This window comes from Canis lupus, chromosome 31, assembly GCF_011100685.1.
Source record: "Canis lupus familiaris isolate Mischka breed German Shepherd chromosome 31, alternate assembly UU_Cfam_GSD_1.0, whole genome shotgun sequence".
NCBI classification, from domain to species: Eukaryota; Metazoa; Chordata; class Mammalia; order Carnivora; family Canidae; genus Canis; species Canis lupus.
In genome coordinates, this window is record NC_049252.1 from 29,678,431 (window position 1) to 29,704,299 (window position 25,869).

Sequence of the window (25,869 nt, forward strand, 5' to 3'; positions counted from 1 at the left end):
GAGGGAATGACCCTCCCACAGGCAAACGGGCAGCAAATGGCAAAGCAGAACACCACCCCTGCTCTCATCCTGCCCTGCCTCTGCCCCTTGGGACTCAAGGACACAGAAGAAATGGGAAGGAACCAAAGAAAAACTGGGGAAAAGGGAAAGGGAGAGGAGAGGGAAAAATGAGAGGGAAAGAAATGAAGGGATGGGACAGGAATTTGAGAGCGAAGGTAGGAGGTGCTTGGAGTTAAAATGCAGGCCAAGGTGATGATCCTAAGGAAGGACCCACCCTCAGGTCTCAAGGCCAGGACTGGGCATGATGGTGAAAGATGGAGAGCTCTTGCATATCAGAGCAAAATGACGGAATCTCTCAATAATTAGGATTAACGTCACGTCTTCTGCATCTAGATGTGTGCCTGGGTTCTTGCCCTGTTGCAGGCAGCATACTTGGTAATAAAATGTCAGATTCTCCCTTCCACTTAGAAAATAAACTTCTATAGGGATGCCTGGGTGGCTCAGGGGTTGAGCATCTTCACCTTCGGCTCAGGGCGTGATCCCCGGATCCTGGGATCGAGTCCCACATCGGGCTCCCCACATGAAGCCTGCTTCTCCCTCTGCCTGTGTCTCTGCCTCTCTCTCTCTGTGTGTGACTATCATAAATAAATAAAAAAATTAAAAAAATAAAATAAAAATAAAAACAAAAAACAACATCAACAAAAAAGAAAATAAACTTTTATAGTAATTGCCATCTTCGTCATGCCTTATAAATGGAAGACAATCAGACGCCTATGTCTATGCTTTCACCGACCCTAACGCCAACGATCAGTGTGGCCTCTCCCAAGGAAGAAAAAAAACAGAAAATATGCTGTCAACAGCACAGGTGGAAAGTAAGCAAAAGATGCCACTTAACTTTGGTCGCAGATGTTTCTAAGGTTGAAATCCATCAAAATTAGAGGCAATATTTTAAGAGCTGTTGTACCATCAGACAGGTACAGAATTGCTGACGTGTCCTTCGGGAACTGTTAGCTGGTCATCTTTTTCCACCTGTGGTTATAGAATCCAAGACCTACCCCTGCTTCCTGGGAGGGCATCTAATACAGAGCCTTCCCTTCTCCTTGGCTCGCAGGAGCAGATTCGATCCAGATGTTCAGAAACCCCAAAGGGAAAAGATCAACGTGGGCAAAGAGCTGCTCTCAGAGCTTTTTTTTTTTGAAATGAGGGAAGGGACACACATTTTCACAAACAAATCTTCCCATTTCCCCAGTGCATTTTCCTCCCCTAGCCCCTTCCTGCACATCAGTCCTTGTGATGACCGAATAGAAGAGAAGAGCCGCTCAGAAAGCCACGGTTGGTTATTTCTGTTCTTAGCATCTGTCTCTTACATTTAGTGCAGCCCAGTTATGCAAACATGCCTGTGCCCGGATAAGCCAGCCTATTCATTTGCCAGGTGGGATAGTTTCACTGGATGACACTTTCGATTGCTTTCTATTCTGTTCTGGAAATTGAAGGGGGCCATGTGCTGTAGGCACTCGCTGAATGCTTATTAAATGAACCAACGGCATTTCTGCACGCTCGAGAAATTATAGACATTTAAACATTTTATTTAAGATAGAAGGCAAATAGCTGACTTTCTGAGTGTCTGCTATTACAAAGGATGAAGTGCTCCAAAGGCTGCTCAAATGAGTAAACACCTCAAACACCTCATTTGAAAATTTGGTTTTGTTACCTCCTGTAAAATGAATAAAAATATATACTGGTTTGTTGTTGTTGTTGTTATTTTGGACTTTTTTTTTTTTCCTTTTTTTAGGGAAAGGAACCTTCCCCCTGATCAAGCCTAATTCAGTTTCATTCTCAAAATGCACTTGTAAAATCCCTGTTATTTTCTATGGTCTTTGGATGTTTCTTAAATCAGAAAGCTAGAGTTTATAAACCAGGTTTTGAGAGAAATATTGGAATTTGATCCCTTTGCCTTTCCACATTTAGAAAGTTCCCTGGCTTCTATATCACTGTAAGTTCTCTTTCAAGGTAGCTGACACCTGTGTGGTTTTTGTGGGAGTTGGGGTTCTTCTGGTTGCAAGAAACCAAAACCTCTGGGGCCAGGTTTAAGCAGGAGATAATTTAAATTAAATGTACGGTGCCTTACGGTAGCCAAGCGCAGCCATGCAGCCAGGCCTCAGGAAGGCCCTAGAAACTGGACCTGGGTGGTTATCCAGGGTGCCATGTGGGCCATCTTGAGGTCATCGTGAGGTCTTCCTTTGTATTGAGCTAAAATCATGAGTCCTGTCATAGTGTTATGCAATCTCCTGTGTGGCTTCATAAGACAGGTATATCCCTGGTCTAAGTTTCAGTTCTGTCTGTTAGTTAAATCTCTGTGGTCAAGGGGGAATCACCCACCGTCTTTGACTGCTCCTCAAATCCTCTTGTATAGAAAGGTGATGTAAATAGCTTCCTGTCAGAAGTGTTGAGGAGCCAGAAACAGTGTCCAACCTCTGTCTGGCACAGAAGAGAGGCTCAGAAGGGAAGATAATAATTATACTCCTGGCCCTGGGTCTCCCACTTGGAGACCCCCTTCTCTCTTTGGTGTTAAAGTCCTTTAACAATGAGATGACAGGTAAATAGACCTTCCCCTCTGGCCAGTTTCCAGGGAATGAATACCAGGGCAGGGTCTCCACCTGTTGGGTATGGTTATTGAAAAGACATGACTGCCAACTGACCTGTGACTGGACCCAGCCACCTGGAAGCTCCTCACTACCTCCTTTGTCTTTGGAATGTGGATTCCACTGGCATTCCGGCTCCCAGAGGTGGAGAGACACCACCTGGAGATGGTGATGGGGTGTTGAGAACACCAGTGCGGTACACGTGGCTGAACCCGGTTAGGGCCACTTTATCAACTTTTAAGATTTGGTGTTAGGGTGCATGGACCCATTTATATGCAAGTTCTCTTGCTTATTACTAAACCCACCACCTACCAGCTGTGAGTGGCCTGCCTCTTTCTTTGGTATATCCTGACCCTCTGTGTAGAGGGGCCAGTTTTAGATTACACCTGGGAAGTTCCCAAGAGTGTTGTGAACCAACAAGGTCTAGGGGACCAGTGAGCTCTTATGCTTATGAGCTTTTATGTGTTTTTTTTTTTTTTTTTTGAGCTTTTCTCTTCTGATTGCAAGATGGATGAGACATTAACAACTGGTCCCACCTCATACCCAGTCTACTGACAGCCTATCCTTGGAAGGCACCTATGTGTGCTGTGCCAGCCTGTCCTGAGGTCTAGCTGAAGGCACTGTCATCCTTCCAACAGGAGATATTTCCTTTTAGGGAGTGGAGTAGGACATTACTGGTACCTCTCCCATTGCCCTTCCTCAGGGATGGTTTTTAAGCTCTGTCATGGATTCCTTCTTTGATTTTACCCTATAGCATGGGAAAATCACATCTCATTTGCCTGTGATTTACAGCAGTGTCTGGTGTGTTAAATAATGATGATCTAGTGCTCATGAATGCACATGGAGCAGGGCTCAAGTGACAACACTAAGCCAGCTTCATTCAGGCCTGACCCTACCAGGGCTCTAGGGACTCTCATTCTCATTTGGAAGCTAGGAATATGGTGATCCACAAAACAGACAAAAATTCCTATTCTCATGAACTATACTTTCTAGTGGTAGTAGTGGGAGGGGGGAGCCATAAATAAGATAAATACATTTACATGTTGATCATAAATATAAAAAGTGTGATGATTAATACTAAGGAGCAAAAAATAAAGAGGGCAAGAGCAACTCGGAATGTGTGCGCATGTGTGCGTGTGTACAGGAAGGGAAAAGATTTTAGCTAGGTTGGCCGGGAAAGGTAATGTAAAGAGTAAAGACCTGAGTAAAGTAGAAAGAGTAAAGATAATGTAAAAGTAAAGACCTGAGGAAGGTAGAAAGCACCATACCCACTTCTAGGAAAGAACATTCCAGTCAGGGGAGCAAATGCAAAGGCTCTGAGGCAGCGGCTGCCTCACCTGTTGAAGGAATAATTCAAAGGCCAGTGTGGCTGGGGCGAGTGATCAGAGCAGTGAGGAGTGTCAAGTCAGAGAGATGATAGGGTCAGGTCCTACAGGGCTTTGTAGAGCACAATGAGGACTTTGGTTTTCACCCCCCATTGAGACAGGGGCCAGTGGAGAGTTTGAACAGAAATCTACTAACATGACCTGACTTTCTTATAACTATTAGGAAGGCTCACTCAAGAGCTTTCTGCACAGTACACTGTGTGGGGACAGAAGCTAGAAACCAGTCAGGAGGCTATTGTAATAACCCACGTGAGAAATGATGGGGACTTGGATCAGTATGGAAGACCCGAAATGGAGACAAAGTGGTAAGATTCTCTATATTCTGAAGGTTCAGCCAATGGGATTTCCTTCATGCATTATTTTCCTATTGATATTACAAAATAGGATGAGCTCAGTGGCTAAAAGGACACAAAAAGTTATAGTTCTAAAGATCAGAAGTCTAGAATGGGGCAGCAGAGCTGTGTTGTTTTTGTAGAGTCTAGAAGAAAATTCATGTTCTTGTCTCTTTTTTTAAAGATTTTATTTATTTATTCATGAGAGACAGAGAGAAGCAGGCAGAGACATAGGCAGAGGGAGAAGCAGGCTCCATGCAGGGGGCCCGATGTGGGACTCAATCCCAGGACCGTGGGATCACGCCCTGAGCTAAAGACAGATGCTCAACCGCTGAACCACCCAGGCGTCCCTGATCTTGCCTTTTCTTCAGGTTCTAGAAGCTACTGCATTCCTTGGCTCATGGCCCCACATCACTCCAATCCCTGCTTCCACCATCACATCTCCTTCTCTGACTCTGACCCTTCTGCCTCTCTCTTATAAAGACCTTTATGATTACGTTGGACCCACCAGAATATTCCAGAGGAATCTACCCATCTCTAGGTTCTTATCTTAATCACATTTGCAAAGATAACATACTCACAGGTTCCGGGTTTTAGCATATGGAAATCTTTGTAGGGGAGGGCGCATTATTGTATCTACCATACTTAAAGAAAGAGAGAGGACAAGGCTGATTCTGAGGCTGGTCTGCGTAGTCACAGGGATGGAGCCACCTCTTACCTAAAGACTGAGAGGAGCAGGTTGGGGAGAGGGCATTATCAGGAGCTCACTTTGGGGCAGTTTAGGCTCAAGAGACCACTTAGGCTTGCAAGTAAAGCCATCCAGGAGGCAGTTGGGTAGAGAATCTGGAGTTTAGGGAAGAAGGCTGGAGGCATACATGTGGGAGATGTAGGTCTAGATAGAATGTAAAGTCATGAGGCTGTCCAGATCCCCTTTGGAGTGAGGGGAGGGGTATGAGCTCAGACATTAGTCAGCGGTGGTGCCTGGGAAGGTGGGCAGGGGTGGTGTCCTGGAAACTGGAGACAGAGAGCTTCACGGAGGACAGAGGGGTCTTCCAAGTCCAATGCTGCCAGAAGGTCAGCTTCGAGGAGGATTGGGAACTGAGTTTCGGATTTCACATCTTGGAAGTCATTACTGGTCTTGGCAAGAGAAATTTTGGAGAAATGGTGGGAGAGAAATGCCTAATTGGGGAAAGAAGAATTGACTTCAATGAGTCTGTCTAAGTAACTGTAAAAAAGAGGCTGTGCTATAAGGGGTGGACAGAGGAATGGGATAGAAGCTGGAAGAAATCAGAGTAAAGAAAGGGATTTGCTTGTATTTATGACGGGGGGAGAAATCCAGGTCTGTGTGCTAATGGAGATGACCCAGTAGACAAAGAGAGCTTGATGACTGGGCTGAGGAGGGGGATTTCTGGAGCCATCTCTGTGCATATGGGAGGAAGGGCACTGGTACAAGAGTGGAGAGGTGGGTCCAGATGGGAGAATGGGATCTATTTATTGCCCTTGAGAGTAGGTAGCAAGCTCAGTACAGGTGCAGGTGGGGATGGTGAAAGTTCCCTGCGGTTGCTCCCGTCTTCGCAGTGAAATAGGAAGTGACACCATCATCTGAGGGTGAGGATGAGGAGTGTGGCATTGAGAGTTTAAAGGCAAGAGAAGAAAATTTGAAGTAGTCTTCCAGGAATGCGGAAGAGTGACTACACTAGGGAAAGGTAGGAGGATTACAAATGTAGTATGGTATAATATATGCACACAGTATGTACATATATGTGCACGATTATAATAATATACATATGCATCAATAGATGTCAACAAATATATTTATATATATTATGTATAATATAACATATACTACAAAATAATCACAATCAACAGTATCAAATATATGCGATATGTAATATACCAGTTATTAATATAAGTTCATCTGTTGTCTATGAATATAGAAATATATCCAGATAATGTATGTAATAACATATTAATAAACTAGATTATATAATTAAAAACATTTATTTGTATATTATGTCTCCACTCTATTCATAAGTACACATGATGCTTTTTATAAAACATACATAGAAATGGATATATTAAAAGTGTAAGAGAAATAAATACAAATTTAAATGTTTATTTTATTTATTTTTAAAGATTTTATTTATTTATTTGAGAGAGAGAGAGAGCAGGAAACCCAGGGGAAGAGGCAGAGGGAGAGTCAGACTCCCTGCTGAGCAGGAATCCCTATTTGGGCTCAATCCCAGGACCCTGGGATCATGACCTGAGCCTAAGGCAGATGCTTAACTGACTGAGCCACCCAGGTCACCCTATTTTATTTTTTTTAAGGTAATCTCTGTGTCCAACATGGGGCTTGAACTCACAACCTGGAGATCAATAGTCACATGCTCCACTGACTGAGCCAGCCAGATGCCCCTTATGCTTATTTTTACCCTCATCTTTTCCAGCTTGGAAGATCAAAAGAGCCAAGTCTTTATCAACCATCGAAAATATTCTGTTTTCTCAAAAATCTTCTGTAACTCTGTTACCTATTAACGATGTCTTATTGAGAGTGATGTGATTAAAATGCTTCATCCTTTTGGGAAATCATAATGAGCCACATGGTGGGTATTATGTACTCCGCTTACTAAATCAGGATATTCATGTTTGAATCCCATCTGCCAAACATGCCAGGGCTTGTTATTATTTATTATTACTATTACGTGATGCAATTAGTAATTTTCCGTGCTCCTTGATGTCAGTGAGTTGCTCTTGCAAATTAATTGGAAGTTACTCATTTTTATATGTTTCACAAATGCATTTTGAAATGCACAGAATCCCTTGGAAGCTTTTTAACAGGTTAGGAAATGGTGTTTCCAAGTTTTAAAGTGTGAGCTGTGAGAGCTCTGATAGATGTCACACATCGTTTGTTGGCAGTAAAATCACTAATGATAGAAACCTTTCCAAACTACTGTTTTCAAAATGTTCTCCCCATAGTGCATGTTTCTGGCGAAAAGTGGTTCTTTTCTCATTCACTATTAAAAGTCGCCTTGACCCTGAAGGGCCAGGTTAAGTTTATATATTTATTTTAAACGACTGACAAGGTGCAAACTCCATCAGTTGGCTGGCCGTTGCTCCCACCCGGGGTGAAGTGCCGCCTCTGGCCCTTTGTCTCTGGCCACCAAGCATACCATTGTCTAGCAGGCATCTTTATAGGGCACTTGTCCATTTTCATGAGGATTAGTTTGGTTAAAAATCTGCAAATTCTCTTCATGGGAATTTGGGATCTGCAGGAACAGCAAAATTTGGAAAGCAGAGAAGGTGTGAAGAGCTGTGTCAACCCACGCCACCTGGAGCTCCAGCTGCCCCCTTCAGGGTGCCTTGAGCATCCTCATGGCACCTGCCAGTCTGGCTCCTGCAGCGAGAATGTGTACCAGGGTTAATCCACATGGAAAAGCAGCACAACATTCCTTCCTCCCTTTTCTTTCTTTCTTTCTTTCTTTCTTTCTTTCTTTCTTTCTTTCTTTCTTTCTTTCTTTCTTTCTTTCTTCTTCCTTCCTTCCTTCCTTCCTTCCTTCCTTCCTTCCTTCCTTCCTTTCTTTCTTTCTTTCTTTCTTTCTTCTTTCTTTCTTTCTTTCTTTCTTTCTTTCTTTCTTTCTTTCTTTCTTTCTTTCTTTCTTTTTCTTCTTTCTTCCTTTTCTTTTAAAGATGGAAACCAATATAAACAAAAGTCCCAGTATTTTTCACTCATCCCAATGAGTGACCTTGACCTAGTAGGGCAAATAGAATGCACGAAACTCCATCAGGGACTGCTTCTTCCACCTGGATTGTCTCACTCTGACCTGGGATTGTGATTTCTGGCTGTGGGTTGTATGGGGCTTTAGCAAACTCTGCCCCTTCCACCTCCCCAGCTCATGGCTGGCGTCTGACATAAAGGCTAATTTCCAAGGAACACGTCAGATCAAAAGGCCAACATGAAAGTCATCATCTTTCCCAACAAACCCGCTCATCCCACTGTGTTCTGTTTCAATTCACACTCTGCCATCTGCCCAGTCACCAGGGAAGAAAGCAGTTCTGGAAACTGCTCCCTCCACCTTACACTTTACACCCTCCTCCCCCATTCCCCACTCCAGGTGACCACATTCTGTCCACGCTTCCTGTGGAATACTACTGGCTGAGTTTACCCCATTGTCTTTATCCCCATCCCCAGTCTCTTAGTTCAGAGCCGTGGCATTTCTTATGTGGGTCACCTTAGCTGGGTGGCACAGCCAAGGACTTGGGAGACTTCTCCACCCATGGTTGAGTTAATCACCAGGAACTTGGGAGACTTCTTCACTCATGGTTGAGTTAATAATCAGAAACTTTCAAGGATCAGGGGTCCAAATAAGGATCATTAAATTTTTTCCCTCCTTTCACCAGCCCCTCAGGTGAGATCTGGTGTCCCTGTGCAGTCCCCTGTATGTCGCTCTCTTTATCACCTTTATCAAATATAATGATCATACTGCATCCTAACACTTCCTTGTCTTTCTTCCACATTGTACCGCGAGCCTCCTGAGAACGGGGAGGCTGGGGGTTCTCCTTGCATGCTGCGTGATGCCAGGCACACAGGTGTTCAACATCTGGTAATTACAGCACCTGCCTGTAAGAATCTGTGAATCCCAACCCCAAGCCTGGGATAACTGGCTACTGTGGGAATGGATAGATGATGGGCAACCTCCCTCCAACAAACAGAACAGTGCATTTTATCAGACTGCTTCTCAGAGTTTCCATCAGTGCAAGCTGGGCGACCTGAACTGAAGCATCCTTTAGTACCCTGAAGCCACTCTGCGAGGACGCAGACAGCGTAGCCCTCAGACAGTCTGGCTCAATTCAGGAGCACATGTTTTATTTAGCCTGTCAAAAAAGCTATTCTGGGATCCCTGGGTGGCGCAGCGGTTTGGCGCCTGCCTTTGGCCCAGGGCGCGATCCTGGAGACCCGGGATCGAATCCCACGTCGGGCTCCCGGTGCATGGAGCCTGCTTCTCCCTCTGCCTGTGTCTCTGCCTCTCTCTCTCTCTCTCTCTGTGTGACTATCATGAATAAATAAATTAAAAAAAAAAAAGCTATTCTAAAAAAAATTAATTAATTTAAAAATAAATAAATAAATAAATAAATAAATAATAAGAAAAAGCTATTCTACAGCAATGTTGTGACTGTATGCATTTCAGACCATCTATTCACCTCTCTTCCCACCTTGGGGCTAACTAAGCAGATCTTAAAGGGGATCTGTGGGTTCTTCATCCTAATCAGTTTCCTCACACTTGCATTCATTTTCCAGGGCTCACATGGCTTTTTGTGGAACAAGCATTTTTTGTTTTAATTGAGGTATAATGGGGCCCTTGGGTGGCTCAGTTGGTTGAGCATCTGCCTTTGGCTCAGGTCATGATCCTGGGGTCCTGGGATTGAGTCCCGCATCGGGATCCCCGCAGGGAGCCTGCTCTCCTTCTGCCTGTGTCTCTGACTCTCTCTGTGTGTGTCTCTCATGAGTAAATGAATAATTTTTTTTAAATTGAGATATAATGAACATACAGTGTTGTATCAGTTTCGGGTATACAATGTAATGATTCAACAGTTTCTCAGTACTCATCACCCAGCAAGTATATTTTTAAAACCACCTTATTGGGGCTCCTGGGCGGCTCAGTCCTTTAAGCATCTCTTGGTTTTGGCTCAGGTCATGATCTCAGGTCCTGAGATTGAGCCTCACGATGGGCTCTGAGCTCAGCGGGGAGTCTGCTGGACATTCTCTCCCTCTTCTTCTCTCTCTCCCTCTGCTCCTTCTCTCACCCTCTCTCTCTCTCTCTTTCAAATAAATAACTGAAATATTTTAAAAATGAAATAAAACCATTTTATGGAGCTATAACTGGCATACTCTAAACACATTCAAACTGTGCAATTGGTAAGTTTGACATACGTGAAACCGTCACCACGATCCAGAGAGTGAATGACAGTGTACGTATGCATCGCTGGTGAGTTTCCTCAAGCTTCTTTTCCATGGCACCCCCAAGTCACCTCTGATCTGCCTCCTGCCACCAGAGAGGAGTGGAGCTAATCTGTATTTAAGCTTTAAGAGCTTCCTTGTTCTGTCTTCTCTTTATCTACCTTCTTTGTTCTTAAATCATTGCTTTATGACTTGATATCTCTCTAGAGTTTTAGTTCAATTAAAACCCTTCGTTAGTCTGCTGAGTTGGTTCTGTGGCCTCTAAAGCAATTTTACTTTGCTGGTTTATCTTGCTTGTTGTCTTATGCCTGGTGAGCCTGACTTCATGAAGAAAGAAGGACTGGGTGGCCAGCACGCATTTCCTTTGCTGTTAAATGAGACATTTCCCTATGGCCTCTTGTGCAGGGGGGATGCCGAGTGGCAGCTCAGTGCAAGGAGGGACAGGGTTTCTGGTGCGGTAACTGTTGGCCTGTCACATAGCATCGAGCCAGCTAGCAGCCTGCAGTCCTCCAAAATGCCAGAGCGAAAGGCTTCACTTGGGGTACCAATATCAACGAGCAAAGATTTAGTATCCCTCGGATAGCTTGGTCAATATATTGGAAGAGGTATCTGGATTTTTGCTGTATTCTCTTTGCTGTGTGTATGCACATGTGTGTGCATTTGTGTGTATGTGCGTATTCATATGTGTGTGCATATATATCATGAATATTTGTGTGCACGTGCAGTTATGTGTATGTGCATATGTGTAACTTGCATGTTTATGCATGTCTGTGCATATGTACACATCTGTATGGACACACACGCACAGCATGTATACGTGCATATGTGGGTAGTATGTGCATATGTGTGTATACACATGTGTGCATGCATATATGTGCAGGTGATATGCACACATGCATGAGTAGAGGTCATGTGTATATGTGCATGTGTGTATGTGTGTCCGTGTGCATGCATATACACGTGAACATGTGAGGGTGTGCATGTCTGTGTACGCTGACTGGTATGACTGTTCCCTATACAGAGACTTCACGTAATCCCTGTTTGCACACTAATCCTGTGCTAAATCTGGCCCCAGGGCTGCTGTCTCTTCTCTCAGCCACATGGCTCCTTGGAGATTCTCAGCTTCCTCCAAGGCTGCATTTGTTTGGATTTCTTACGTTTACTAAGTTGGGTTGAGATGGGGCAGGCTGAGCCCCCGTGCAAGCAAGCTGAGGGGAGCATCCTGTCTCTCCCTCCCAACTACCCTTCACGGGCCCGTCTAGGTGTTTCTCAGTCATTTGTGAGACCAAGACCATCTCTCTACAATGTGGAAGCACCATCACCAGCTTATTTTACTTGATAAAGTTTTTTCTCCTACTAAAACCACTTCACCTGAGTATTTGAATTTATTTTGAGTTGGAAGAGAATCAGAGGCTGTTTTTCCCCCCCCACAATGTAGACCTTTGCTCAGGGTGATCATTTCCTCATCAATCAAGTGAGTGGGGGTGGAAGGGCATATGTGTTGGGGGGTTCCTTTCATGCAGGGGAAATCCCTTCCCTGGAGCCCCAGTGTTGTAGATGGTATTGAGATGAAGATGTTCCAACAATTCCTTACCATCAGCCAACACTTCCTTTCCCTTTCTTTCTTTCCCTTTCTTTTTCTTTCCTTCTTTCTTTCTTTCTTTCTTTCTTTCTTTCTTTCTTTCTTTCTTTTTCTTCTTTCTTTCTTTTTCTTCCTTCCTTCCTTCCTTCCTTCCTTCCTTCCTTCCTTCCTTCCTTCCTTCCTTTCTTTCTTTCTCTCTCTCTCTTTCTTCTTTCTTTCTTTCTTTCTTTCTTTCTTTCTTTCTTTCTTTCTTCTTTCTTTCTTTCTTCTTTCTTCTTTCCTTCCTTCTTTCTTTCTTTCCTATTTTGTTTAAATTCAATTTGCCAACATAGTATAACACCCAGTGCTCATCTCATCATCTACCCTCCTTAATGCCCATCACCCAGTTACCTCATCCCTCCCCTATCCTCCCCTTCCACAACCCTTTGTTTCCCAGAGTTAGGAGTCTCTCATGGTTTGTCTTCCTCTCTAGCCCCCGCCCCCACCCCAGTTTCCCTCCTTCCCTTTTACTATTCCTTATATTCCACATGAGTGAAATCATATGATAATTGTCTTTCTCCAATTGACATATTTCACTTAGCATAACACCCTCCAGTTCCATCCATGTCAAGGTAATTGGCAGGTATTTGTCCTTTCTGATGGTTGAGTAATATTCCATTCTATCTATCTATCTATCTATCTATCTATCTATCTATCTATCTCACATCTTCTTTATCCATTCATTTGTCAGAGGACATCTCAGCTCCTTCCACAGTTTGGCTGTTGTGGACATTGCTGCTATGAACATTGGGGTGCAGGTGTCCCATCGTTTCACTACATCTGTATCTTTCAGGTAAATACCCAGTAATGCAATTGCTGTCTCATGGGGTAGTTCTATTTCTAACTTCTTAAGGAACGTCCACACTGTTTTCCAGAGTAGCTACACCAGCTTGCATTCCCACCAGCAGTACAAGAGGGTTTCCCCTTTCTCCACATTCTCGCCAACATTTATTATTTCCTGTCTTGTTAATTTTAGCCATTCTCACTGGTGTGAGGTGGTATCTCATTGTGGCTTTGTTTGTATTTCCCTGATGGCAAGTGATGTGGAGCATTTTTTCATGTGATTGTTGGTCATGTGTATGTCTTCTTTGGAGAAATGTCTCTTCATGTCTTCTGTCCATATTATGACTGGATTGTTTATTTCTTGAGTGTTGAGTTTGATAGATTCTTTATAGATATTGGATACTAGCCCTGGATCTGATGTGTCATTTGCAAATATCTTCTCCCATTCTGTAGGTTGTCTTTTAGCTTTATTGACTGTTTTTTTGTTGTTGTTGTTGTTTTGCTTTTTGCTGTGCAGAAGCTTTTTATCTTGATGAAGTCCCAATGGTTCATTTTTGCTGTTTCCCTTGCCTTCTTAGATGTGTTTTGCAAGAAGTTGCTGTGGCCAAGTTTAAAAAGGTTGTTGCCTGTGTTCTCCTCTAGGATTTTGATGGATTCTTGTCACACATTTAGATCTTTCAACCATTTTGAGTTTATCTTTGTGCATGGTGTAAGAGAATGGTCCAGTTTCATTCTTCTGCACGTGGCTGTCCAATTTTCCCAGCACCATTTATTGAAGAGACTGTCTTTTTTCCAGTAGATTTTCTTTCCTGCTTTGTCGAACATGAGTTAACCATAGAGTTGAGGGTCCATTTCTGTGCTCTCCTTTGATCTATGTGTCTGTTTTTCACCAGTACCACAGTCTTAATGATCCCAGCTTTGTAGTACAGCTTAAAGTCAGGCATTGTGATGCGCCAGCTTTGGTTTTCTTTCTCAACATTCCTCTGGCTATTCAGGGTCTTTTCTGGTTCCATACAAATCTTAAGATTATTTGTTTCAACTCTGTGAAGAAAGTCCATGGTATTTTGAAAGGAATTGCATTGACTGTGTGAACTGCTCTGGGTAATGTAGACATTTTCACAGTGTTTATTCTTCCAATCCATGAGTGCGAAATGTTTTTCCATCTCTTTGTGTCTTCCTCAATTTCTTTCATAAGTGTTCTAGGTTTTAAAGCATAGATCATTTACCTCTTTAGTTAGGTTTATTCCTAGGTATCTTACGATTTTGGATGCAATTATAAATGGGATTGATTCCTTAGGTTCTCTTTCTTCAGTCTCATTGTTAGTGTATAGAAATGCCACTGATTTCTGTGCATTGGTTTTGTATTCTGCCACATTGCTGAATTGCTGTATGAGTTCTAGCAATCTTGGGGTGGGGTCTTTTGAGTTTTCTATATAGTATCATGTTATCTGAGAAGAGGGAGAGTTTGACTTCTTCTTTGCTAATTTGAATGCCTTTTATTTCTTTTTGTTGTCTTATTGCTGAGGCTAGGACTTCTAGTACTATGTTGAATAGCAGTGGTAAGAGTGGACATCCCTGTCATGCTTCTGATCTTAGGGGAAAGGCTCTCAATTTTTCCCCATTGAAAATTATATTCGCTGTGGGCTTTTCATAGATGCCTTTTATGATACTGAGAAATATTCCCTCTATCCCCACACTTTGAAGAGTTTTAATTAGGAAAGGATGCTGTATTTTGTCAAATCCTTTCTCTGCATCTATTGAGAGGATCATGATTCTTGTCTTTTCTTTTATTGATATGATCTATAATGTTGATTGTTTTACAAATGTTCAACAACCCTTGCATCCCAGGAATAAATCCCACTTGGTTGTGTTGAATAATCCTCTTAATGTACTTTTGGATCCTATTGGCTAGTATCTTGGTGAGAATTTTTGCAACTATGTTCATCAGGGATATTGGTCTGTAATTCTCCTTTTTGGTGGGGTCTTTGGTTTTGGGATCAAGGTAATGCTGGCCTCATAGAACGAGTTTGGAAGTATTCCTTCCATTTCTATCCTTCGAAACAGCTTTAGTAGAATAGATATTATTTCTTCTTTAAATGTTCAGTAGAATTCCCCTGGGAAGCCATCTGGCCCTGGACTTTTGTTTCTTGGGAGGTTTTTGATGACTGCTTCAATTTCCTCATGGGTTATTGGTCTGTTCAGATTTTCTATTTCTTCCTGTTTCAGTTTTGGTAATTTGTAGGTTTCCAGGAATGCATTCATTTCTTCCAGATTGCCTAATTTGTTTGGTGTATAGTTGCTCATGATACGTTTTAAAAATTGTTTGTATTTCTATGATATTGGTTGTGATCTCTCCTCTTTCATTCATGGTTTTATTATTTGAGTCTTTTTTCTTTTTAATAATTCTGGCTAGGGGTTTATCTATCTTATTAATTCTTTCAAAGAACCAGCTCCTGGTTTTGTTGATCTGTTCTACAGTTCTTCTGGTCTCTAATTCATTGAGTTCTGCTTTGATCTTTATTATTTCTCTTCTTCTGCTTGGCTTAGGCTTTATTTGCTGTTCTTTCTCCAGTTCCTTTAAGTGTAATGTTAGCTTGTGTATTTGAGATTTTTCCAATTTTTTTTGAAAGAAGCTTGTATTGAGATGTATTTCCCTCTTAGGACTGCATTTGCTGTATCTCAAAGATTTTGAACAGTTGTGCTTTCATTTTTGTTAGTTTCCACGAATCTTTGTAATTCTTCTCTAATTTCCTGGTTGATCCATTCATCTTTTAGTAGGATGCTCTTTAACCTCCAAGTGTTTGAGCTCTTTCCAAATTTCTTCTTGTGATTGAGTTCTAGTTTCAAAGCACTGTGGTCTGAAAATATGCAGGAAATAATCCTAGTATGTTGGTATCGGTTGAGACCTGATTTGTGACCCAGTATTATGTGGTCTATTCTGGAGAAAGTTCCATGTGCACTTGAGAATAATATGTCTTCAGTTGTAATAGGACAGAATGTTCTGTATATATCTGTGAAATCCATTTGGTCCAGTGTATCATTCAAGGCCCTTATTTCTTTGGTGATCTTCTGCGTAGGAAATTTGTCCTTTGCTGAGAGTGCCATGTTGAAGTCTCGTATTATTAATGTATTATTATCTATGTATCTCTTTACTTTACCTGGGAACCACCCAGGCGTCCCAACCCTCTAAGTATGATATAGTGTTCCTCTTCATCTCTTATTACAGTCTTTGGATTAAAATCTAATTCATCTGGGATCCCTGGGTGGCGCAGCAGTTTGGCACCTGCCTTTGGCCCAGGGCGCGATCCTGGAGACCCAGGATCGAATCCCATGTCGGGCTCCCGGTGCATGGAGCCTGCTTCTCCCTCTGCCTATGTCTTTGCCTCTCTCTCTCTCTCTCTCTCTCTCTCTGTGACTATCATTAAATAAATAAATAAATAAATAAATAAAATCTAATTCATCTGATATGAGGATTGCTACCCCAGCTTTCTTTTGAGGTCCATTTGCATAGTAAATTATTCTCCACCCCCTCATTTTCAATCTGAAGGTACCTTTAGGTTAAAATGAGTCTCTCACAGACAGCATATAGATGGTCTTGCTTTTTTATCCAGTCTGATACCCTGTGTCTTTTGACTGGATCATTTAGCCCATTCACGTTCAGAGTCACTATTGAAAGATATGAATTTAGTGTCATGATATTACCTATACAGTCCCTGTTTTTGCAGATTGTTTCTTTGGGCTCCCTCCTTCACTTACAGGGTTCTCCTTAATATTTATTGCAGAGCCAGTTTGGTGGTCACATATTCTTTCAGTTTCTGGCTATTCTGGAAGCTCTTTATCTCTCCTTCTATTCTGAATGACAGCCTTGCTGGATAGAGTATTTTTGGCTGCATGTTTTTCTTATTTAGTACCCTGAATATATCCTGCCAGCCCTTTCCAGCCTGCCAGGTCTCTGTGGATAGATCTGCTGTTAATCTGATATTTCTCTCCATATAAGTTAGGAATCTCTTGTCTTAAATTGCTTTTAGAATTATCTCTTTATCTCTGAAATTTGCAAGTTTCACTATTATATATTGGGATGTTGATCAGTTTTTGTTGATTTTGGGAATGGATCCTGTCTATCTCTTGGATATGAATGCCTGTTTCCTTCACCAGATTAGGGAAGTTCTCAGCTATGATTTGTTCAAATATACTTTCTGGTCCTCTCTCTCTCTCTCTCTACACCCTCTGGAATCCCTATATTATTCTTTCTCAAACTGTCACATAATTCCTAGAGTCTCTCCTCATGGGCTCTTGTTTTTCTCTTTTTTCCTCAGCTTCCTCCTTTCCATTGACTTGTCTTCTACATCATTCACTTTCTCTTCTGGCTCATTAACTATAGCAGTTAGAGCATCCAGTTTAGATTTTATTAAGAATAAAATATTCTTAATTTGGCCTGATTAGATCTCAATTCTGTAGTAAGAGACTCTATAGAGTCTTTTATGCTTTGTTCAAGAGCCACCAGTAATTTTATAATTGTAATCCTGAATTGTATCTCTGACATCTTATTTAAATCCATATCCATTAGATCTGTGGCAGAGTGTTACTTCTGGTTCTTTCTTTTGTGGTGAATTCTTCCTTCTAGTCATCTTGTCCAGTGCAGAATGGCTCTCTGGGACTGTGCTCCACCGGTAGCATGTCGCTCTGTTGGTGGACAAGAAGCTCCAGGGACACCAGTGTCCTTTGAAGATGCCAACTGAGCTTGCAGAGGCACTCCTTCCAGGAATGCAGGGACTGTGCCCAGGAGCAGAGTCAAACACTCCAGCCAACCCTCTTGATAAAGATCATCTAATGAAGCTTAGTCTTACCATACAATCTGTCAGCTGTGCTCCTTATTATTACACGAGTTGAAAACTTATGTCCATGTGATAACCTACATATGAGTCTTTATAGTAGTTTTACTCATAATTACCAAAAATTGGAAGCAACAAGATGTCCTTGAGCAGGTGAATGGTTAAATAATCTGTGGTGCATTCAGATAATGGAATATTATTCAGATCTAAAAAGAAATGAACTTTCCAGCCACAAAAATATAGGGAGGAATCTAAAATGCATATTGCTAAGAGAAAGAAGCCAATCTGAGAAGGCTGCATACTGTTTGATTCCAACTACATGACATTCTGGAAAAGGCAAAACTATGGAGACAGAAAATGGATCAGTGGTTGCCAGGGCTTGGATGGGGGCATCGGGGAGGGATGAATAGGTGTCACACAGAGGAGTTTTTAAGGGCACTGAAAATACTCTGCATGACATCATAATGATAGATATGTGCCATTATACATTTGTCCAAACCTATAGAATCTACAACAGCAAGAATGAAACCTAAGGTCAACTATAGACTTTAGATGATAATAATGTATCAATATTGGCTCCTCAGTAACAGAGATGTACCTCACCAATGCAAGATGTCAGCACAGCAGAGACTGTGTGCTGTGTGTGGGGTGAAGTGATAGACGAGAGTGCCCTTGACTTTGCACTCAATTTTTCCAGTAATCCTGTACTGTTGTTGTTGTTTTTTTTTTAAGGATTTTATGTATTTATTCATGAGAGACACATACACACAGAGAGAGAGAGAGAGAAGCAGAGACACAGGCAGAGGGAGAAGCAGGCTCCATGCAGGGAGCGTGACATGGGACTGGAATCCGGGATCTCCAGGATCACGCCCTGGGCTGAAGGCGGCGCTAAACCGCTAAGCCACCTGGGCTGCCCCCCTGTACTGTTTTAGAACAGAATCTATCAATTTTTAAAAATTGTCTAATAATATGGCCACAAAACACTTGATGGAGAAAGCAAGAAAGTTAAGTCAACTTGCCAGAACAGACTCATTACAAATTGTACCTCTCCAGGGTAACATTGTTGAAAACGTGTCAAAATAATGTTTTAGAGTACCTCATTGTAAAGGGGTCCTCCCCCACCCCACTCCCCTTCCAGGTACTCCCTGCTGAAATAAGGAGGGTGAAGCCCTCCTCTGTTGGGGCCACTCCTAGCAAATTGCTGGGTAGGGGAGAGCAAGCCATGCCAACACTACCACCTAGTGGTCGAAGGCAGACTTGCAAAAGCGTGGCTTGGGGCGATGCATTTTCTGCGAAGTTAATCCCTATGCCCACATCCCTTTATAAATCCAGGAGAAAGAAGGAATGGGGGAAGGAGGGAGGTAAAGGGGAGGGGTAAGGAGAGCTCAGCTGTCCAAGTGGCCACGTACCTAATATTTTCCATCAGACAGACCGACCAAGGCAGAAGGGTCAGATGAGGAGAGCCCAGAAGGCTGCTATATGGGTAAGGTACTGAAGGATCCGAAGGATCTGTTTGCTTAAACGTGTCTCTGCAACGTAACAGTGCCTGTACACACTGCTTGATCTCGATTCCCACTGTACACCACTGGCCAAAGCACAGGGACCCCCTCATTCAATGAGTCTCTAGCAGGGGCTTCTTCTGGACCAGGCACTCTCACAGCTGCCTGGGGGGAATGCTATGTCTACAAGACTGTCCATGCCTTCTGGAAACATGAGCAGCCTTCTAGCCCTCTTTCCTGGTTGCAAAGAGATGGACCCCTTGACTAGGAAAAGGGAGCAAGAACACATACCTTGGAGGGTGACTCTGGAGCCAGAGGAGGGAGAAACAGGGCTCCTGGCCAAGCATCATCAACTGCCAGGTGCTTGGGGGAGACCCACAAGGCAAGACGCAAGGAGGCAGTGAGCAGGAGAGTGGGCTCCCCTCTGGCTCTGCTTCAGGTCTGGGGGGACAAACAGATTCAGCAGCCTTCGGCGAAATACTTAGCCGGTTAACAGGTGGCCGATTGTGGGCAGCTTTGCCTCGACAGAGGAGCATCCGTATCATGAAGGGGCTCCAGGCGGACTTTCAGCCCCACAGCTCTTTTCAGATTGGCCTATGCTACGGGTTCTGAGGGTTGCCAAAGCGATGGACTGCTCGCTGGGGGGACTACAGCAACAGGAATGAGGGACGCCTGGGTGGCTCGGTCGGTTAAGCATCTGCCTTTGGCTCAGGCCATGATCCTGGGGTCCTGCAATCAAGCCTCACGTCAGGGGTCACTGCTCAGTGGAGAGTGTGCTTCTCCCTGTCTCTTTCCTCCTTTTCCCCCACTTATGCTCTCTCTCAAGTAGATAAATAAAATCTTTAAAAAACAAACAACAGAAATGTTTGTTGACATGAACCCTGCTTTGTCAGGGTTCATGGTTCTAGAGGCCAGAAATCAAGGTGTCAGCAGCGTCGTGCTGGCTCCGAAGCTCCAGGGGATGATCCTTCTTTGCCTCTTCCAGCTTTCGGGGGCTCCTGCTGCTCTTGGCTTGCGGCTGCATTGCTCTGGCCTCTGCCTCCATCCTCATATCACCTCCTCTCCAGCGTCTCTGATGCTACATCCCTTTTTTTTTTTTTTAAGATTTTGTTTATTTATTCATACAAGACAGAGACAGAGACAGAGAGAGAGAGAGAGAGAGAGGCAGAGACACAGGCAGAGGGAGAAGCAGGCTCTATGCAGGGAGCCTGACGTGGGACTCGATCCTGGGACTCCAGGATCAGGCCCGGGCTGAAGGCGGTGCTAAACTGCTGGGCCACCTGGGCTGCCCGCTACATCCCCTTCTATAAAGACACTGGCCACTGGATTCCAGGTCCCCCTAACCTAAGGTGACCTCATATTAACTCAATCACCTCTGCAAAGACCCTGTTTCCAAACATTCACAGGTGCTGACAGTTAAGACGCCAACACGCCTTTCCAGGGTCGCCTTCAACCCAAGCATCCTGCCTGAGTCACTTTGTAGACTAATCCACCAAGAGCTGCGTTCTTCCCCCGTGGGTGCTGGAGCTGCTTTCGCTTTGGTGTCACATCAGGAAAACACAGTGGTTCAGGGTTGGTGTTTCTGGTCCTTTGGTGGGTCCTGCAGCTTCGAGCTCCTCTGAGTTAAAAATCATAACTTTCACGCCGTGGGAGCTCCCTTCCCTGGACTCCCGTGAACTCCATGGCTATTTCAGGAAGGATCAGGATTTTCCCTGGAAAACAGCAAGGGCCCCAGTGTTGTAGATGGTGTTGAGATGAAAATGTTCGAGCCATACCATCAGCCACCCCTCTTGATAAAGATCACCTAATGGAACATAGGATAACTACCTGCTTAGCTGTTTCTGCCCCAGCAGAGGGCCGTGTTCCCGCAGCCTGGCCCGTGGCTACCCCGGGACATCGTTGATAACCAGGATGATTCTTACAAAAAGATCACCTCCCGTGGTGTCCTTCGGCTCCCAAATGCCCAGTGCATTACTTCGGGAGGAAAGGGACTGTGATTCCACCTCGAAGCAGCTCCTTAGTGGCTGGTAGCAAATTTGAACAGGTAGTCCCCACTGGAAGGTGAGCAGGTACTTGATGGGGGTCATATGGCTTCTGGGCCCCCCTCCCATGGCAAGTGTTCAGCATACATGATCTTGCAGCAAACAGACAAAAGATTTCTAGCTAAAGCCAGGCCACGTCCATCAGCCTATCCCACTTTGCTGCTTTGTTTTCTCCTTGAAGCTCATCATCTGCATTTTTTATTTATGATATTATCAAGATTTGGGGTCACTTTGTTTTGCCTACACTCCTGCATTAGTTGCTTATGGCTGCTGCAAAAAAAAAAACAAAACAAAATAAACCACCGCAAACGTAGTGGCTTAAACCCACACAGACTTACTGTCCTGTAGTTGTAGGGATCAATGCCGCAGCGGGTGTTACTGGCCTCACTAAAATCAGGGTGTCAGCAGGGCAGGGCTGCGTTCCTTCCTGGCAGTGGCACCCATCTTCTTGCTTTCCCGGCTTCTAGAAGCTGCCTGAAGTTTTGGCTTGTGGTCCCTTTCCATCTTCAAAGCCCCAGTCACACCGCTAACTTTGCTTCTCTTATTCCATCTTTTTCTTCCCCAGCTGACTCAGCTGCATTCCCTTTTCCATCTTTTAGGAATACATGGGATGCCACTGGCCTACCCAGAGTCCAATGTCATCTCTCTATTTTTAAAGTCAGCTAATTTCACGACTTTCAGACTTCATCTGAAACATATTCACACATGCCAGGAATTAGGGTGTGAACATCTTTGGGGGGCCATTATTCTGCTCACCATGGCCTCTTGCCCCAAGGTAGGTTTCATAAAAGCAGGAATTTTTTTTAAAGATTTTATTTATTTATTCATGAGAGACACAGAGAGAGGCAGAGACACAGGCAGAGAGAAGCAGGCTCCATGCAGGGAGCCCGATGTGGTACTCAATCCTGGGACCCCGGGATCATGACCTGAGCCGAAGGCAGACGCTCAATCCCTGAGCCACCCAGATGCCCCCAAACCAGGCATTTTTGTCTATATTCACGTAGAAAGAATGTGATGATGTCATTTTCTTACTTGTCCTTCACTACCTCCATGGCCTCCCTACAGGATCCGGCATCCTTGGCGGCAGGGATCTGCCTGTGTTCCTGCCATCATGGGCCCTGAAGATAAAGATTTAGGCACAAGGGAAGTGATGTGGGAAACTCTGGGGGAAGTGGGGAAGGGAGGCGAGGAAGGAGCCTACACTGGATGCATCAGTGGGCAGGTGACCTCGGCCGGCTTGGCGGTTCCTCGTGCACAAGTGTGGGGCACACCTCTCAGCTGCCCAACCAAAGGGTGTGGAAGCTGGGGTATGAGTCTTCCAACTGCCAGCAAGGACAATAGCTGGAGGTGTTGACTCCCCAGCACTTTTGGCTGAGAAGTCCTGGAGGGGGGGTGTCTCAGGTGCTTCCAGAAGGACACTGATGGCTTGTGAGCATGGAGGGGATTGGGTGGAGTGCCTGCTACAGCCCTATGCACCTTAGGGTTCCTGGTAGGTCTGAAGATGCCTACTTCTTGTGTAAGATGGGGCTGTTTTACAGCAAGATGGCAAGAGCTCTGTGCAAATCCTGTTTCTTGAAGGTACTTGGATGACCAATTTGTCCCAGTTTGCCCAGGATTTTCCTGTTTTTTTTTTTTTTTTTAAAGATTTTATTTATTTATTCATGAGAGACACAGAGAGCCAGAGATACAGGCAGAGGGAGAAGCAGGCTCCCTGCAGGGAGCCCGATGTGGGACTCGATCCCAGGACCCTGGGATCATGACCTGAACCAAAGGCAGAAGCTCAACCACTGAGCTAACCAGGTACCCCAATTTTCCTGCTTTTTGCACTGAATCTCCCCCTCCCTCTCCTCACCCCTGTGCTCAGTCTGGGGAAAACCTGGATGGCTGGGTCACCCTCTCTTTGACTAGGTCATGCTGAGATGAGTTAGTGATTCATAAGGTGCTGTTATGTATGCAACTCTCCTGGAGGCGCCAGGAGTTAGCTTGTCTACACTGTGTGTGGATGTAGAGATTGATGCTGTACATCTGCTTCACCCAGTTCCACAACCTGGTCTGCCTCCCTTGAAATAGAGATACAACACACACATCGTGGTGGTTTATAATTTGAAGACCAGGTCACCGTGTTGGATGAGAAAGGGCAGTGGGGTATCTGTGCCCGGAAGTCTTGGGACCTCTGTGTGGTTACTGCCATTTCTTTACCTTTATCAAAGACATGAATGAGTAACTATGTGGTGCACCCCTGAGTACTTCCCATGACTGGACCCTATATAAAGGATGCAGTGCTCTAGGCTGACCACTCACCTGTCCCCTCAAACTCCTCAAATATCTTAGAAAAAGGGTATTTCTAGCCCTAGTGAACTCATGGGGTCTTTCTTCCCTCTAGAATTTTCCATGGATTGTTCCTTCAGATTCTTAAATGCCTTTTTGACTCCTCGCCAAGGCTTATAAGGTGCCCTTCCTCCGTGCTCTCAAAGTCTTTGGTGCTTGCCCCCTGGCACCCACCACATTGTATTATAATCACCTGTTATCTTGCCCAAACCTCTACTGGACTGTTTTAGCCTGCTTGGGTGTCTGTAATGAAATACAGTAGACTGAGCTGCTTAAACAGCAGAAATTTATCTTCTCACAGCTTTGGAGGCTGAAAGTCTGAGCTGAAGGTGTCAGCATGGTTCAGTTCCCAGGGAGGGCTCTTTCCCGGGCTTGCAGATGACCACCTTCTTGCTGTGTCCTCACATGGGTTTGCATGGCGGTTAGGAGGAGAGACAGAGACAGAGAGAGAGAGAGAGAGACCTAACTCTTCCTTTTTATATAAGATCACCAACCCTATCAGATTAGGACTCTACTCTTATGATCTCTTTTTTGCTTTAAATATCTCCTAGAAAAAAAAAAGTAAAATAAATAAATAATCTCCTAGAAGCTCTGTCTGCAAACACAGCCACTTTAAGGAGAAGGGCTTCGACATATGAATCGCAAGGGCACAATTCAGCCCATAGCATAGACTGTAAACTCCATAGACTGTAAATGAGGCAGGGACTGTGCCTCATTCCCCGCTGAACTCCTGGTACAATAAGTGGCGATAAATATTCACTGAGTAAACAGATGCATGAATGAAACGATAAAGATATCAGAAAGTGCTGGCTGTATTCCTCCCAGCACCTCTTTGAGGGGGGAATGCCAGTAATGATTTCATTCATTCATTCATTCATTCATTCCAACCTCCTTCAACTGGGTCTTCCTTTTCTGTAGAGGCTGGAGCAGCAGAAACTGCATTTCCCAGCCTGCCTTGCAAACAGGGCTCCACATATGATTCAGGAGCTGCAGATTAGATGAGGCCAGGAAAACGCAGAATTCGGAACAGGATTAAGTGTGCAGAGAGGCAGAGGTTAGAGGCATCTTTTTTCTCTCTCTCTCATGAAGATTTAGTAGGTTTGAGGACCCACTGAAGGTATTTTATCACCGAAAGCAAAGGCAAAGCTTCTGTCACTGGAGTCAGGGACTCCAGAGCTGGGCAGCTTCCTGATTCCAGAGCTTCCCGTGGAGTGAGTTAGAAGTGGCAGCTCCCCTGGTGGGTTAGTTCTGGGTATTGGTCTGTGAGTCATTCCTGGAAGCCTTCTCTGCAGCCTGCCTTTTTCAGCCCTTCTGAAGATTTTATAAGCACATAAATCTGTTATTAAATGCATTTCTGCTTAAAATAGCTAGACTGGTTCCTATAACTGCAGGTGGACCCTGCCTGAAACAGAGAGCAACTCTCAAACCCATGGCACAGCTGAAACCTGAGAAGATGAAGAGCTACCCAAAGCTGTAGAGGTCATAAGTGCCCCTGTAGGTGGATGGCCCAGTGAAGAAGAGGCAGGATGGTGTAGGGAGTGGGTTTGCAAAGTGGTGTGGTTCCTGCAGACATAGAAGACCGAGGGCAAGAGCAGAAAGACCACTCAATGAAAGGATAGCAACAGTAGGAGATGAGAAATCTTAGGGAATAAATAACCACAAGTACACCCTAGCAAGCTGGCTTAGTACGAATGGAATGTGAGGCATGGCAGTGTCACAGGCGGAGGGGTCAGAATGAAGCTTGGGGTACACGTGCATCCCTGTGGGCCAGGCAGAGGCCTCAGGTTTCAGTGAGATGCTTGGTGACCCTGGTGACATTGGCTCTGGGATTCAGATGGAATGTTGATGCAGAGTTGTTTTTCTGTTTCTGAAGTTCCCCAGAAGCTGGTGGATAAGGATGCTGTGACTCTGGGGGAATCTGGTGGCTGGCAGCCCTCTTTCAGAGACACACAGCTTAGAAATTCCCAGAGTCCTGTAGCTGCGCTGGAGAGCATCAACCCCTCCCCAGATATTGGAAGTATTCACAGCACCCAACCCACAGGTTCAAGGACACAGAGAATGGATTCTGAAGCAGAACATTCAAACCCACCAGCATCAACCAGGAGCTGATGTAATAGGTCATAATACCTGAGAACAGTTGGATTTGATTGTTCCACTGATGGTGAAGCTCAAAAGTCTTGTCACCCTCCAATGGTCCCAAGCCAGATACCTCATTTGCGTCTGCAATGGGGCTCAAATGGCCCTGAGTATAAGAAGGAAGAGGATTCCAGCTATGGTGTATTGATAATTGGAGAAAATAACCTCCCACAACACTGTATTTTGTTATGTGGCCATTTGCTGCTGTTGTTGAGGCCACCATGAGATTTCCAAGACTATAGTAATCATAGTGTTGATGTTGATAAAACTGATGTCATGATACAAGTTTGAAAAAATAAATAAACTATAGCTT

At 44.2% G+C, this 25,869-nt stretch overlaps 1 protein-coding gene and 1 long non-coding RNA gene across 8 annotated transcripts in view; both read left to right on the forward strand.

Annotated features, from left to right (window-relative positions):
• CLIC6 (chloride intracellular channel 6) overlaps positions 1-25,869 on the forward strand; it is a 100,152-nt gene that overhangs the window by 3,323 nt on the left and 70,960 nt on the right. The gene's annotated exons all lie outside the window — the stretch shown is intronic.
• Positions 1,809-17,549, forward strand: LOC111093555. Of its 3 annotated transcripts, XR_005382327.1 has the most exons (4): positions 1,812-2,959; positions 4,191-4,332; positions 5,938-6,065; positions 17,344-17,549. It is a non-coding gene; the product is annotated as an uncharacterized LOC111093555 (long non-coding RNA). The 3 variants fall into 3 exon arrangements; XR_005382325.1 differs by having other exon boundaries at positions 1,809-2,959; positions 4,191-6,065; XR_005382326.1 differs by lacking the exon at positions 17,344-17,549 and adding an exon at positions 6,807-7,247 and having other exon boundaries at positions 1,809-2,959; positions 4,191-6,065.